The 14,838-nt window shown below is 41.2% G+C and overlaps 1 non-coding gene across 1 annotated transcript; it reads left to right on the forward strand.

The window, feature by feature from the left end:
- Positions 1-734: 734 nt before the first annotated feature.
- On the forward strand, positions 735-897 carry LOC111763390 (U1 spliceosomal RNA). Its single transcript, XR_002796259.1, has one exon. It is a non-coding gene; the product is annotated as a U1 spliceosomal RNA (small nuclear RNA).
- The last annotated feature ends 13,941 nt before the right edge of the window (positions 898-14,838 follow it).

A 14,838-nucleotide genomic window follows, 5' to 3' on the forward strand; every position in this document is an offset into this window, starting at 1 on the left:
GAAAAAAAGGGTGGTTAGAGGGCTTAAAGAGAGAGAAAAAAATAGTAAGGTTAAAATGCTGCTAAAAGAGAGATTCCTGGTGTTGAGGGAGGTTTTTACAGTGTTTCCAGAGTATCAAGAGGCAGTGGTGAAGCAAGCTAGTAAGATAGGGAATCAATAGATGGACCTGGAACCTGGCAAGGAGTCCACGTGTCATTAGGTACCCAGCCCCCAAGATGGCTGCTGTAAGACCCTCACAGGATTCCACCACTCAGAATGAGATTTCCTCTGGAAGCCAGGAGAAGCCCCAGATATTCTCCAGAAGCCTTATCATTGGGCCCTCCTGGGGGATTGATGGGTGGGATAATCAATCAAAACAGCATACAGCTGGGACTCCTCCCCTGCCATTATCAAAGGGGTGGAATAATTAAGAGCTTAAAAAGCAAGCACAAAGGCTGAACTCTCTCTCTTCTCTTTGAACCCTAGTCTGGCCTTCTTTTCCCCTGCTTGGATCATCACACAAGTAAAACCTGGGCATTTATAATCTATAATGGGGAATTGTAGTCTGTAAATCAGCCTGCTTTATCACTTTTCAGCCCCTTCCTCTCTACCTTGGACCCATGATCTGTTATTTTCTTGCCTTTCTCTTCCCTTCCTACCTTAATAAATTACTGGCCTAACTAACCCGATGTGCTCTTGAAATTCATTTCTGCAGCATAGACAAGAACCTAGACAAAATCCAGTTACAGTGGGGCATACTTACCTGGCAGGGGAGATACCATTATGATCCAGGGGTTTTTCCCAGAGTGAAGCTTATCCATAGCACTCCAAATGTGCCAACCCCTGTGATTTCCCCAAATGTGGAAAACTTGACTGCATAATTTGTGGCAGTGGGGGACTGTGTGGTGCTCTCCCTGATAAAAAAAAAAAAAAAAAAAAGCAGTGGGAAAATGTTTCCTCCGCTTGAGTTTCTTTCTAAATGTCTCATTAGGTACCCAGCCCCCAAGATGGCTGCTGTAAGACCCTCACAGGATTCCACCACTCAGAATGAGATTTCCTCTGGAAGCCAGGAGAAGCCCCAGATATTCTCCAGAAGCCTTATCATTGGGCCCTCCTGGGGGATTGATGGGTGGGATAAACAAAACAGACTAGATGCTTATTCCTAAACCAATCCTTGGCAAGGGAAATGGCACTACCACTTTTGGCCATGAAAATCAAGTTTCCCAGGGGGCCACCTCACCTGATGCATCTGGTCAAAAGGAAACTAAAGAAATTGGTGTTTTGTTGAAAAAAGAAGTAGGTGTGAAGATAGGGAAGTGTTGGATTCCTCTAGGTTCTTGACTATGTTGCAAAAAAGAATTTAAGAATATGCCATTTTAGTTAGGCCAGTAAAAATAATTTTTTTGGGATATGGGGAAAGACAGAGCTTGCTTAGAAATGGGAGAGAAGGATGGAAATACAAATGGAGATTTGGTACATGCTCTTCTAGGCAGAAAGAGCGAGCTCTGCCTTGTGTGGTTACCTTTTGAACTGTTAATTATTCCTCCCCTTGCTAATGCTAAGGGGAGGGGTCCCAGCTGTTATTGGTTACCCTTACCAATTGTGAGGGCCAGTGGGGAGGCTTGTTTGGAATATCTCAGGCCAAGGGAAGGTTCTGGAAAGAGAAACCATGACCTCAAGGTTAAACTCAAGGTCTCAGCGAGGTCCTGCAGCCACATTGTCGGCTGGCCATGTTGTCTGTTGACTGTCTCAGGTGGGTGTGACTCTTGGGTAGGGAACTCATAGAATCTGCCACAGAAGTGCCTATGGATTTGGTGAAAGTTGGACTAGGCCTTGAAGAATAGGTCATATTTGGACATGAAAAAAATGGTGAAAAGGGCTTTCCCTTTGGAGGGAATACCCTGCGTAAAGGGAGGAGACGGTAAAGTGCGGATCACTTTCTGTTTGATCGTATTAGAGGGTCCTGTGTAGACAGGAAGGTAGTGCTGTATTATGTGGGAGGCTATATTGATTTCAGATCATAAAGGGCCTGAATGCCAGAAAATGGAATCTAGACTTTATTTAGTAAAGTAAGTTTAAATCTACTCCATTAAATAGTATTCTTGAAAGTTTTAATTCTCACCATCTTCCTTATTGCTGGATGTTAGAGTTCAAGAGGGTCAGAAATAGTGTCCCTCCCAACCCCTCCTTGAGTTTATTTTATTTATTTATTTTTTTTCATTTTTTTCCGTTGTTTCCTCCTTAAGTTTAGAAACCATGGAAATGTAAGGTATAGGAGTCAGGCAGGTGGAAATAAAAACATCAGCTTTACCTGCTAAAGGGTGGGTTGGACTTGGAGAACATGGTTTATGTGTGGATGTCCTGCTGTATCTTCCTGAATTCATCTTAGCACCCCACTCAGTCACCGTAGCACCTTCCCTCTGAATGCCTTGGAGCGGCCGAGTGGGACATGAGCTCTCTGGGTAGGCAGAGGCCCACGGAGGCAGGGGGAAGGAGCTGAGGCAGATAACTTCTGCAGATCCCAAGCTCACCGACTGCATAAACTACTCTCTTCCTTGGAGAAAAGAGGAAGGAATTAGATGGAGCAAGAATTTGGTGGAGCAAGAAGCTTTAGCCCCCTCCACTTGAAACAGGAAACCAGGGAAAAGAAATCCCTCTGTCCCCAACAATATCTGTTGTTTTTTTAAAAAAAATAAGATCCAATAAACCATTTCCTCATAACCATGGCACAACGACTATTTTCCCGATAAGCTTAGCCAACAATCATTTTTTATGAGTCGTTCTGATTGTTGCTATGGCTCTTCTTTCCACATCTCTCTCTTGGGCAGACGCTGTGTTGCTTCCTGGAGAATTTGTTATAGCTTTTAGCCTGCAACATAAATTCTGTTTCATAGCTGTAAACGTTATTTGATATGGATTTGAAATTATACCTTCCTGATTAAATGATTTGACATGTGAAAGTACTTAGAAGAGCACCTGCGTGTGCTGTAAGCATTTGTTATCTCTCCAGCCCCCACTCCCCAGGCCTGCTTTTTCTCTTAGGTCCTGGGCCTTTGTATGACCCTCTGCAATTCCTTTTTGACATTGTTTTGTAGGTTGAGCTGTTCTGTTTTTGAAAACTTTTCTCAACAACATAGCACTCCTTTCTCACCAGTCTTTCAACACTTGCAGGTGAAATCTGAACTGGATTAACTTTTTACTATCTCCAGTTTAAAACTTAGAACTCCAAACAATGACCCTATAAAACTTCTCTAGGGACTACCTTGTGAGATGCCTTCTGACCATTTTTGCCCTGTTATTCCATTACATTGTTGTTATTGAACCATAAAAGGAGAATCCATCAGTGTATCACACCTCTGCTGCTATCGACAGGCTTAATCTATGAGAAAATTGACACTAGAGATTGTTTCTCTGGTCAGAGTTCTTGTTTTCTATTGTTTAAATGATCCCACATTGACTTTCTTCTACATTTCCTTTATTTTCAATCCTCAACAATTTTTTAAAAAATTTTCTTTTCCTCCAAAGTGTATGTCAAGGATTCAGTCAGTATATTTAATAATAATAGAGTCTACCATTTTCATTGGGGCTTTATGGTTTACTCAATGTTTTTGCCATTCAGAAATGAGTCACCTTAACAGTAGAATTCTTAAATTCTGCTCACTTTGAGTCAGAGATAGATCTCATCTCATTTGGAGATCTCTGAAAAAAGCCTGAAGTGTTTTGGCCACTCAGTTGTAAACATTTTTGAGGATTTTTGAGAATGGGCTGCTTGCGTACTCCAAGCTTTCTTCCTGTCTGAGGCTCTGCATGACAGTATCACATGATCCACCATCCCCGTGTTTTCTCTGGGCCTTACAGTGCTCTTGTCCAGGCCATCTACATGGATGCTTCTTGCATTTGGATGGCCCTTATTTCTAAGTAATCTGGCCTTGTGTGCTGCCCCACAATTAGCGTTAAGGGCAGGACTCATGGAGATTTTGCTACCCTGCAGTGTGTTCAAACTCCAGCTGCCTTCTTGCTCACAGCAGGTTTCTCTCTTTCAACCCGAGTGCTCTAGATCTGTGATCACCTTGCCAGGTTCAAGTTTATGTAACAATGGATGCAAGAAATGTTGGACATGCTTTTCAGCAGGATGTGTCACTTTCTTCTTAGAGTATAAGGAGATGTTTTCTTAGTAACATCACTTAATATGCCTGCTCTCCAACTGTTCTTGGTGAGGCACCAGAAGAGAGCCTCATGTTCAGTCTTGGTACTCTAATATCAACCCTTATATCCTGTACTGAATCTGTATCTGACACCTGGATATCATGGCCGGCTTGGGGCCTAGGAGGACAATTTAACATATTGAAGATGGCAAAGCAGAAAGATGGAAAAAACCTACTTCCCGGATGATGGTGTTGAACCACTGAATTAACCAACAGTGGATTTGTTCTGCCTCAGGACTTTTGCTAAGTGCTTTAATAAATTTCTTTATTTAACTAATTTGTTACTTGCAGCTGATAACAACTGACCATTTTCCCTGAACACCAATAATGGAAAAAAATCCCTGCCTACTTTAAATTTCTTTAGCATTTTATCTATATTTCCATTATGGCAAGTTTCAACCTTATACTACCATGATTTGCATAATTGTAATTTCCCTCTTAACAGCCTACACTCTTTTTTTTTTTTAAGATTTATTTATTTCTCCCCACCACCCTTGTTGTTAGTGCTGCTGTCTGCTCATTGTGGGCTCTCTGTGTCTGCTTGTCTTCTTTTTTGGAGGCATCAGGAACCAAACCCAGGACTTCCCATGTGGGAGGGAGGCGCCTAATCACTTGAGCCACCTCCGCTCCCTGCTTGTTGTGTCTTTCATTATGTTTCCTTGTGTCATCTTGTGGCATCATCTTGTTGCATCAGTTCACTGTGCCAGCCTGTCACATCAGCTTGCTGTCTTGCTTATATTTTTTAAGAGGCACCAGGAACCAAACCCTGAACCTCCTGTGCGGTAGGCAGGTGCCCAGCTGCTTCAGCCACATTTGCTTCCCAGTCTGTACTCTTGATCTCAGTACCACTACTCTCCACAATACGTACTCCAAGTACCACTAATCCCGTGAGTTGCTCCATAAAGACAAGTTTCTAGAGCCATTTAATTTTGGGAGACAATGTATGCCCTAACCATCCCTTGCAGTTTCACTCTATACATTAGCATATGGAAACAATATAGTGTAATTGTTAAGGGTGAGATTCTACCCTTCACTAGGTATGTGACCTTTAGTTATTTAGTGGTTAGTTATTTCATTTTTATGAGCCCCGTTTCCCCACAAGTACAAGAGCCACAAAGTACAGTATTGGTATGAGAACATGAGATAATGCATATCAAATATTTAGCCTTGCATCTGGCCATGGCCCATAATGCTCTTGGCTTATGTCATTGCTCTAAGCATCTTGCGTCAAGACCCATATCATGACATTATTAGTTTGTGTTTATGTACTTGTTCACAGATCACTCTCAACTTATAGGTCAGTTTTTTTCAGTTTCGATATACTCAAAGAGCACATAGTAAGTGGAACTCATGTTTAAGCCAGCATTTCTTAAACTTATCTGAGGATGAAACTACTTTTGACACACCTTCTCACATCTAGTGGAACTAATGATCCCAAGCACATACTTTGTGCAATGCAGTTCTATCCACATCATCCAGGCAAGAAGCCTGATGGTCCTTCTAGGCTCCTCCCTCTCCTCACAATCCCATCCTCCCTATTCTGTCCAACCACGGTGCCTTAACTTCCCTTTAGCTTGACCAGACTTTAGACAGGCTTCCTTCTGACCCCAGGCTCCTGACCTCCCTCTCATCCCAACTTTTATGATACCCAGGTGCCTAAGAGCCTCCTAATGAGGTGGTTCCTTATCTGCCTCTTCCTCCCTTGTAGTTGTTACAGATCTAGGTGGCCTAATTACCACAAAGGAACAGATTCTCAACCAAGTGGTCTTAATTGCAAATCAGTTTAATCACTCACCCATCCCAGTCATCAATCTCCCTTACTATCTTCCAGTGCTTTTCCATGAAGCCACCCCCAGTCCTTAAAAATCTTGCTGTCTTTAGTTTCAATGGAGTTGAGTTTTACTCTCTCTCCCCTACCATGGTAGCTATGAATTGTGTCACATTGTCCAGTGCAGGTTTTTTCTTTGATAAGCCCATTATCAAGTTCTGATTTTACTTCTTAAGTATTTCTCAGACTTGCTCACTCCTTCCTATCCTCACCACAACTGTTCCTCATCATCTCTCGCTGATACTGGTGCAGAATACTCTTAATGGATCTGCCTGCCTGTAGTCTCACTTTTCTTTTTTTTTTTAAGATTTATTTTTATTTATTTCTCTCCCCTTCCCTCCCCCACCCCAGTTGTCTGTTCTCTGTGTCCATTTGCTGTGTGTTCTCCTGTTCGCTTGTATTCTCGTCAGTGGCACTGAGCATCTGTGTCTCTTTTTTTTGTTGTTGCTGTGTCATCTTGCTTCATCAACTCTCCATGTGTGTGGTGCCACTCCAGGCAGGCTGGACTTTCTTTCACGCTGGGCAGCTCTCCTTACGGTTCACACTCCTTGTGCTTGGGGCTTCCCTATGTGGGGGACACCCCTGTGTTGCACGGCACTCCTTGTGTGCATCAGCACTGCACATGGGCCAGCTCCACATGGTTCAAGGAAGACCTGGGTTTGAACTGTGGGCCACCCTTGTGGTAGGTGGAGGCTCTATCCATTGAGCCAAGTCTGCTTCCCCAGTGTCACTTTTCTTAAATCCTCTCTCTCCTTGCACCAGAGCAATCTACCTATTCAAATTGATCACGTAACTTACTTGCTCAAAATCCTTCAATGGGTCCCAAACCCCTACAAAGTGAAGTCCAGTTTCCTTACAAATGACACACACATGTCCCTCCCTGAACTATTAATAGCTGCTTCCCCTCTTTCTAGCTGTACCTTTTACTTTATACCCCTCCTACTCCTACTGCCTGTTATTCAACAGTTGTGCTATACTGTTTCTGCTTTGTGCAGTTCTCTCTGCCTGAAACTCTTTAATTTGCTCTTCCTCATTCTTCAATACACAGCTCATGCTACAGCTTCTTTTGGTCTAAGATCCCTCCTCTGGGCTCCCAAAGCAAACTGTGCATATATATCATCACAACCTGTTTCATTGAAAGTAATTATTTCTGTAAAAACTCATATATTAGAATGTGAGCTCCTCAAATGTAGAGCTCCTTGTTCCCCTTGGCTGGCCTTACTCACTTTTATACTTTTGCCACAGATGCTCATTAAATATGTGTTGAATTGAGCCATCCTGGAGTACCAGATCTTTACTGTCTTTATTCCTCAGATGAAAAGATCAAAAGGTTCAGGTCAAAACAAATGTCTAGTTGCTCTCTGTATATCCCAGCCCTGACCTTCATTTTCTGTCATGGCTACAGCCAGCTGGACTAGGTCACTCCAAACTGGAAAGATGTTAGACTTGCCTCTCTCTGAGCCAGATGTCAACATGGCTGCCTGGCAGCACTGCACAGGCACAGCTGGGTTGTGCCAAATGGGGAAAGCCATATGGGCCAACTTCCTGCTGTGCTGCAGTTTCAGGGTGGCTTGGGATGAGGGGGCTGAACAAGCCAACCTGGCAGCAGCTGTTCCTGCATTGCGGGAAGTGAGGCCAGCAGGGAGAGAGAGGGAAAAGAGGGTCTTGGGAGCACAGAACTAGCCCTACCTGGGGGTTCTATGGGGACCTGGGAATAAGCCTCCTGGATAGACACCATCCTGTTGCCACTATTCAGCATCGTAAAAAATATGGTGTTATATAGAATAGTAATGAAATAATTGAAATACATGCAGCTGGATTGCTGCTCAGAAAGCGCTCAGGAGTCAGCCTGTATTCTGAATCAGAATTGGTGGCAGACCAGTTCCAACAAGGCTTTTAGGCAGGGGATAGAAGGCAGCATCAGCTTTATCAAGTCGGATTTGATTAGTTTTTCTAGTCAATTTTATGTGCTCTGGCCACAGGATAAAGCATCTTTCTATCTTGCTGCTCTGCTCTTTTCCTGCTGATTTAAAAATAGTGACCATACTTCCCTGTCAAATGGCCACTGGATTTGCCTAATGGTGCTCAAGAGGAAAACCCTAGCTATCTCCTGCTGTCCTCACATGCTGAATCTCTTGCTACACAGAAAACTGACCTAATTGTCATTTTATGCCACTCACTTTATCCTCACATGGAGCCCCTGAGAGTCCTTGAAGAGGAAGGGATGTTTTAGAATGACACTTTCCTGGCCTTCTGCATAGACTCAATTTGAAATATGGTTCACATATCTAACCATTTAGAATCATGGAATTTTTCTGAGTATAAAGGACCTTAGAGATGATAATACTGAATCACTTTAGTTTCAGAGATAAGGAGACTGAGGGCCAGAAATAGGGAAACCCTTGATTTGCTTGAGCATCCGGCAGGTCGGGGACATGACTGGCAGGCTGTAGTAAAGTTTTGCGTGGCTTCAAGGAAGAGTTTTTCAAGAAAACTTGAATCTGAAAATCAGGAGAAGATTATTTACCTAATAAAGACTTCATCTAAATTTTTTGTTGTAAAAAAGGGATTCACATTGAGAATTCTTCAGTTTCTGGATTCTTCATTTAAAAAGTATGATTCAACTCACCAAAATTACATTAAAAATTTTTTTTCAAGAGCACTTCCTTCCAGCTAGGACAATCTCTTCCTCTTCTTCCGACTTCTTTTGCAACCACATTACTCTGACTCATTACCGTTGCCTGGATCCTCGCTGCTCCTCCCTCAGCAAAGCCCTCTGTGGCTCGGGTTCTGCTCAGCTGTTCAGATCCCTGCCATCCGCCAGTCTCAGCACTGGTTCCACCTTCTGGATGCCCATTAGTACCTACTCCAGCCCATACTCATCTTTTTCTGGCCACTATGCACTCTCACTGTGCAGTTATACCCTGATTCTCCTTGATTTCCAATGTACATCAGGTTTCCTATAATAGACTGTAAATTTCTGGTAGACAGGGAATATGATTTATTATATTATTATATTATGTTCCACTATACTTCACAAGATGTTTTGTTTTGTTTTGAAAAAAGCAAGGCAATCCATTTCTTTATTAGAAGTACTTCAAATTCATGTTTGCACCAAAATAAGCCATTATTCACCAAGACGCAGAATGGAAGGGAGAAATTTAAGGATACTTGTTTGCCTTCAATGTTAGTAGCAGAAGCTGTGCTGTGCTCAAAATACTTACGCTGTCTTAGGCAACAGTATGCAGGGGAGGTGTGCTGGTAAACTGACTCTCCAAAGGGAAATGAAAAAAAGCACACACACACACAAAACCCTAATTTGTGGCCATTTGCTGAGTTTTGTGCTATAAATATACCTCCATGGCTACCAATGTGGATGTCACTGAACAGGAAATTGGGAAGAGATGCCCAGAATTGGCTCTTGCAGTCTGTACAAACCCACTCCAGCACATTCCTGGCAGACAATAATAAACAGATGTTTGACCCATTTTGTACACACATTGCATAAAGTGCACTTGTCAGCAAACTTCAGGTTAAAATAGATACAGATTATCAATGTGTAGCATAACATTTAAAACAGTTAGTCCCCATCTAGCCTCATTCATTCATTTAAAATTTTTTAACATTAGCTAATGCTTTGAATACTGTTCATAACACTAACCTCGGGATTTGCAATTGAATATAGATTTTACACAAGCAATTGAAAGACACAGAGATTATTTTGTTATAAATTGTAGTATGCATTATGAAAGAAATACAGGGTGCTAACACACTATATATAACAAAGGGAACTCAATTGAGATCGATGAGGTGGGAGTCAGTAATTTAGGGGAGGTTTCTCTAAAGAATTAACGTTCACCCACTGCCTGAAGGAAAGATGAAAAGGAATTATCCAGGTGATGTTGGGTAGGGGGAGCATTCTAGTAGTGAGGACAACGTGAGAGCTGAGGCGGGAAACATATTGACACTATAAGAAATTAAATGTAGTATAGTGTGAATGATGTAGTTTTATGGTTGAAATTGCTGTGGTTGGTTGCATTACCTGAGGCAAAATTGTCCTCTACCTCATGTGAAATAAATATTTTATATAGTTTTACTAAAAGGCAAGACTCATCTATCTGTCAAAATTAGTTTACAAATATTGAATTACATTTATTGAAACATGACATACTGTGCTCTTAGCTTATACTTTGTGGTTTTCCATTTTCCGTTTTCATGTCTTGTAAATAACTTCTACAGATTGTGGATTAAGTTCCAAATAAAAACTTGTAATGTGAAAAAAAAAAAAGTAGGGCAGTGTGGCAGTAGAGCAGTGATTGAGGCTGGAGAGGTGGGCAACAATCAGACCCCACGGCCTGATAGGCCATGTTCAAGAGTATGGGTTATATCTTTAATCTCAATGGAAATGATTTATTTTTTTAAAAATAATGAAGTGACTTGATTTATATTTTAGGATCATATATGGTTACTTTAAGGAAAATAGATTGGTGGGTCTGAGGTGAGGATTGGGAGAGCAAAAATAGAAATGAAGAGACCAATAAGGAAATGACTGCAGACTTCAGACAAAGTATGATGGTGGCTTGGCTTAGCAGGGGTTCTTAACAAGGGGTCTGTGAGCTTGAACTGAAATTCAAGAACCATTCTTGTGGGGATGTGTTGGTGCAGGTGTGATATATTTATTAAATAATGCACAGTATAGTGTGACTTAATAAGGGGTCTGTGGTTTTCACCTGATTGGCAGAGGTGCATGGAACAAAAAAGGTTAAGAACCTCTGGCTTAGATCATGGCAGTGGAGACAGAATAATGTGAACAGATTTTGAGATATAGTTTAGGGACAGAATCAAGAAGACTTGTTTAAGGAGCAACTCTATGAATGGAGTTGCCATTTACTTGGATGGGGAACACTAAGGGAATATCTTTTTCTTGATGGGGGAGGTGATGGAAGGGGGGCATCTCCCAACAGGTAAAGCTCAATTAGAGGTAGATAAACCAGTAAAGAAGATAGGGAAGAGATGGCCAAAAGATAAGAGGAAACTCCAGGAGAGGAAGTATGTTATCAAGAGAGCCAAGATAAGGCAATCTTTCAAGAAGAAAGTGAATCACTGTGTCTAAAACTGCTTAATGTACAAGAAGGTATAGAAGTTGGCATATCTGAATGCTTGGAAAGGATGTAGGAGAAAGGAAGTGCTTGAAAATGCAAAAGAGAGAAGGTAATCAACAGAGCAAATACCTGAAAAGTTAGGTGGGACAGGATCAGATAAAAAAAATCCACTGCACCTCCTAAAACAAACAAACAAAAGAATAAAGTTATTCAGCAGCCAAAATGGACTTACTGTGTTAAATGTTGCCAGTCTGCCTTTTTCCATTATTCAATCCAGCAATATAATCTAGACTTTTTATACTGGCTTTGAGGAAGGGTGTGCCTTCATTGCTTCATGTCAATATGTAGGGAATTCCTTAGGGAAGGACACTAAGGAAAGTGATGGTAGATTGGTAGGTTTGGTGGTGAAAAGGTGAAGGAATTCCTTTTTGACAGCTTCTGTTTTATTTTGTTTAAAACAATGTCATTAACTTAGAGTGAGGAGCCAGATGAAGAAATTGATGATTTGAGGAGAAAGCAGAGGGTTTGACATAGATATTATGGAGAATAAATGATAGTTTACTTTTTTCAGGATAAGGGATAAATTTTCACATTTTCTCTTACCCTCCCCTCTGTATGCAGGAATTAGATTTCTGTTGTTGCACTGTTGGTATGCCGTTGGATGCAATCCCTGGAAAAGTGTCTACGCTTTCTCTAAAGGAGAAATTTTCTGCCCCTTGATCACAGTAACCTGCATTCATGAATGTTCTGAATACTACTCATACATTTATTCTTCCTTCCCTCTCCATGCACTAGATTCCTGTAATAGTCAGCCAAGAGGTACTGATGCAAAGTACTAGAAATCTGTTGAGTTTTATAAAGGGCATTTATTTGGGTAGAAGCTTACAGTTACAAGGCCCTAAAGAGTACAACTCAAGGTTGCTTTCTCACCAAAGTCTGTTGCCATGTGTTGAAACAAGATGGCAGATGATCTCTTGAGGGTTTAGCCTTCCGCTCTGGGCTTCCTCTCTCTCAGCTGCAGGCTGGCATAGGGCTTTTCTCTCAGGGCTTCCTCTCCCTCTTGAGGGTCATGGGCCCAGCTTCATCCGATGTCCACTATAGGCTAGCATAGGGCTCATCTCTCTTCCCAGAGCTGCAGGATCACACAACAGAGCTGTCTCCTCTTTCATGTCTATGGAGCTTTCTCTCTCTCTCTTCTATGTGTCTTCTTGAGTGAGTGTCTATTTCTAACAACCCACCAGTGGGGCGGAGACTCAACTGTGAGTCATGCCCTACTGTCTTGGTTGAATAAAAGGCCCTAAATTAATTTAATCAAGTAAATGTAAAACCTTTGAATTTAATGCAATCAAAGGGTATCATACCCAGAAGAACATGCCAGTTTATAAACATAATCTCTTTTTGGGGGGATTCATAAATAATCTCAAACTGCCACAACTCCATACTCTCTTACTCAATGAGTTCATTTCATCTCTCCTATATTATGCTCTAGTATGTCCTGCTTCTGAAGTATGATCTGAGGACTGGTGCTCACCTGTGAACTGTTTGTTACCCATTATGATAGGAGAAGGAACTTGCACCAGAACATAAATCAACTGTCAGTAGGCGTGCTATTTAGCTGACATTGTTTCCATAGCATGGCTGTCTTCGTGAAGGAAGCAGTTCACTATTCACAATGATACAAGCTCCTTTTCTGTTGTGGACCACAATAACCATTTCCTTGTGCAGTTCTAGTGTGGTGGTTTTCAAATCCAGGTCATGACTCATGTGTAGGTTGTGGAATCAATTGCAAGCAATCAGATTTAAATGAAATAGAATACAGAATATCAGGGTGCATGGTATACAGTAATTGTGCATGTAGAAATGGTATTTCATAAACTTTTTTTCAATCTCGTATTTATGGATCTGTGTATTGTGTCATTACGAAAAATTTATTTCTTACTGTGGATTGGGATCCAAAACATTTGAAAAACCACTATCCTAGTATTTCCTGTACCTGCCAGAGATCTCTTGATCTTCCATTCTTCGCTTCCCCACTAGCTATTGTTTTTCTGCAGCCGCTTAATGAGCCTCCTCTCCAAACACACATGTTCCATGCTAGATCACAGCACAAAACACAACAGTGACATTTCCCAGTTCTCTTGTCTCTCACTAGAAAACAGTTACTTATTTTCACAGAGTTGGGAAATTATTTTGATGTGTTTCTGTGGCAAAAATGTGCCAAAAAATAAGGTTGCATAAGATCAGTGAGCACCAAGCTTTCTAAGTCTCAAATTGTAGTCTGAGAAAAGTTTACAACATGAAGTCAAAAGACATATTTTTCTGGTTCTGAATCAACAAAACTTACCTTGCCATTTAGTGTCTGAGCAGGGGGCAATCTAGGTTTTGTGGGGTGTAGGACTGCCCAATAAAATAGACATTAGTTAACAGGACAGTTTTTTTTCCAATATAAGTACTTCCCATGCAATATTTGGAATAACAAAAGTTATATGTTGCTTCCTAAATGTTTCTTTTTAGTATAAGTGTCCCATGATATATTTGGAATAAAAAATTGATCTTTGTTTATCTGAAGTTCAAATTTAACTGGGTATCCTACATTTTTATTTGCTAAATCTGGCAACTCTACTGGGGGGAGGGGTGGAAGCTTATATGATTTTAGAGATCCTCTTTAAGAAAGTAACTACTGAAATCCTTTTCTTTTGAAAACATTAAAAAATTACATTGTAAATACATGCTAAGGGCCCTCCCACAACCTTGAAAGAGGTTGAAAGTGAGGAACTCTGACTTCAGCTTCATGAACTTCATGGTAAATTTGCCTCTGTGTTATATCTCAGTGTGGGAGAAAATATGTATGTCAGCCCTAAGATATGGCAAAGAGGGGGGATTGCGCCATCCCTTATTTAGGGGTGGGGGGAACTTAATGACTGTAAGAGATCAGGTAGTGGAGGAGAAACAGGGGCTCCCTGTCCTCATCCATGATGAAAGAAGAAAGGAAGGAAGGAGGAAGGGAAAGAGGTTGGGGTTGGGTGTGAAAGAAGGTAGGGGGGCAAGGAAGAGAAAGGAGAAAAGGAAAGGAAAAGGAAAGGAAGGAAAGACCTAGAAACTCAGGAACATGCGATCCTATGGCTAACACACTATTTGTTTCCATGCACATGGCTTGGAACAGAGGTTTTGAACTGTTTTTGTGTACCTGTACCCATGGGAGTAATGAAGCCTTGTCAAACTGTATACAGTATGAAAGCTGTAAGAGAAAAAATTTTCATATTCTCAACTTCTATTTAACTCCTTCCTGAAATGATTTGCACGAGGACTTTCTTTTGTACTGGGTTCTCTTTTCCCATGTCCCTTTCATAACAGACCTCCTCTCACTTAAAAAAAAGGGGAGGGGCACATCCCTCATCACCTCAAATCTAACCAAGGTACATTGCTCTAGGGTGTAAAAACAAAAAACAAAACAAAAAAGATCAAATCAAAAATTCATCCCTCTGTGGAATTAAATTAGTGGATATGTATGGCAGGGGAAGGATAGAGAGATTAAGAGGTAACTGTAAGGGGTGGAGGGTTTTTCTTTTTGGTGTAATGAAAATGCTCTAATATTGCTTGTGGTGATAAATACACAACTCTGTGATTATACCAAAAACCATTGATTGTACACTTTGGATGGATTGTATAGTAGGTGAATACATCTCAATAAAATTACTTAAAAAAAAAAAAGAATTCACCATTC

Source organism: Dasypus novemcinctus, chromosome 3 (genome assembly GCF_030445035.2).
Source record: "Dasypus novemcinctus isolate mDasNov1 chromosome 3, mDasNov1.1.hap2, whole genome shotgun sequence".
Classification (NCBI taxonomy): Eukaryota; Metazoa; Chordata; class Mammalia; order Cingulata; family Dasypodidae; genus Dasypus; species Dasypus novemcinctus.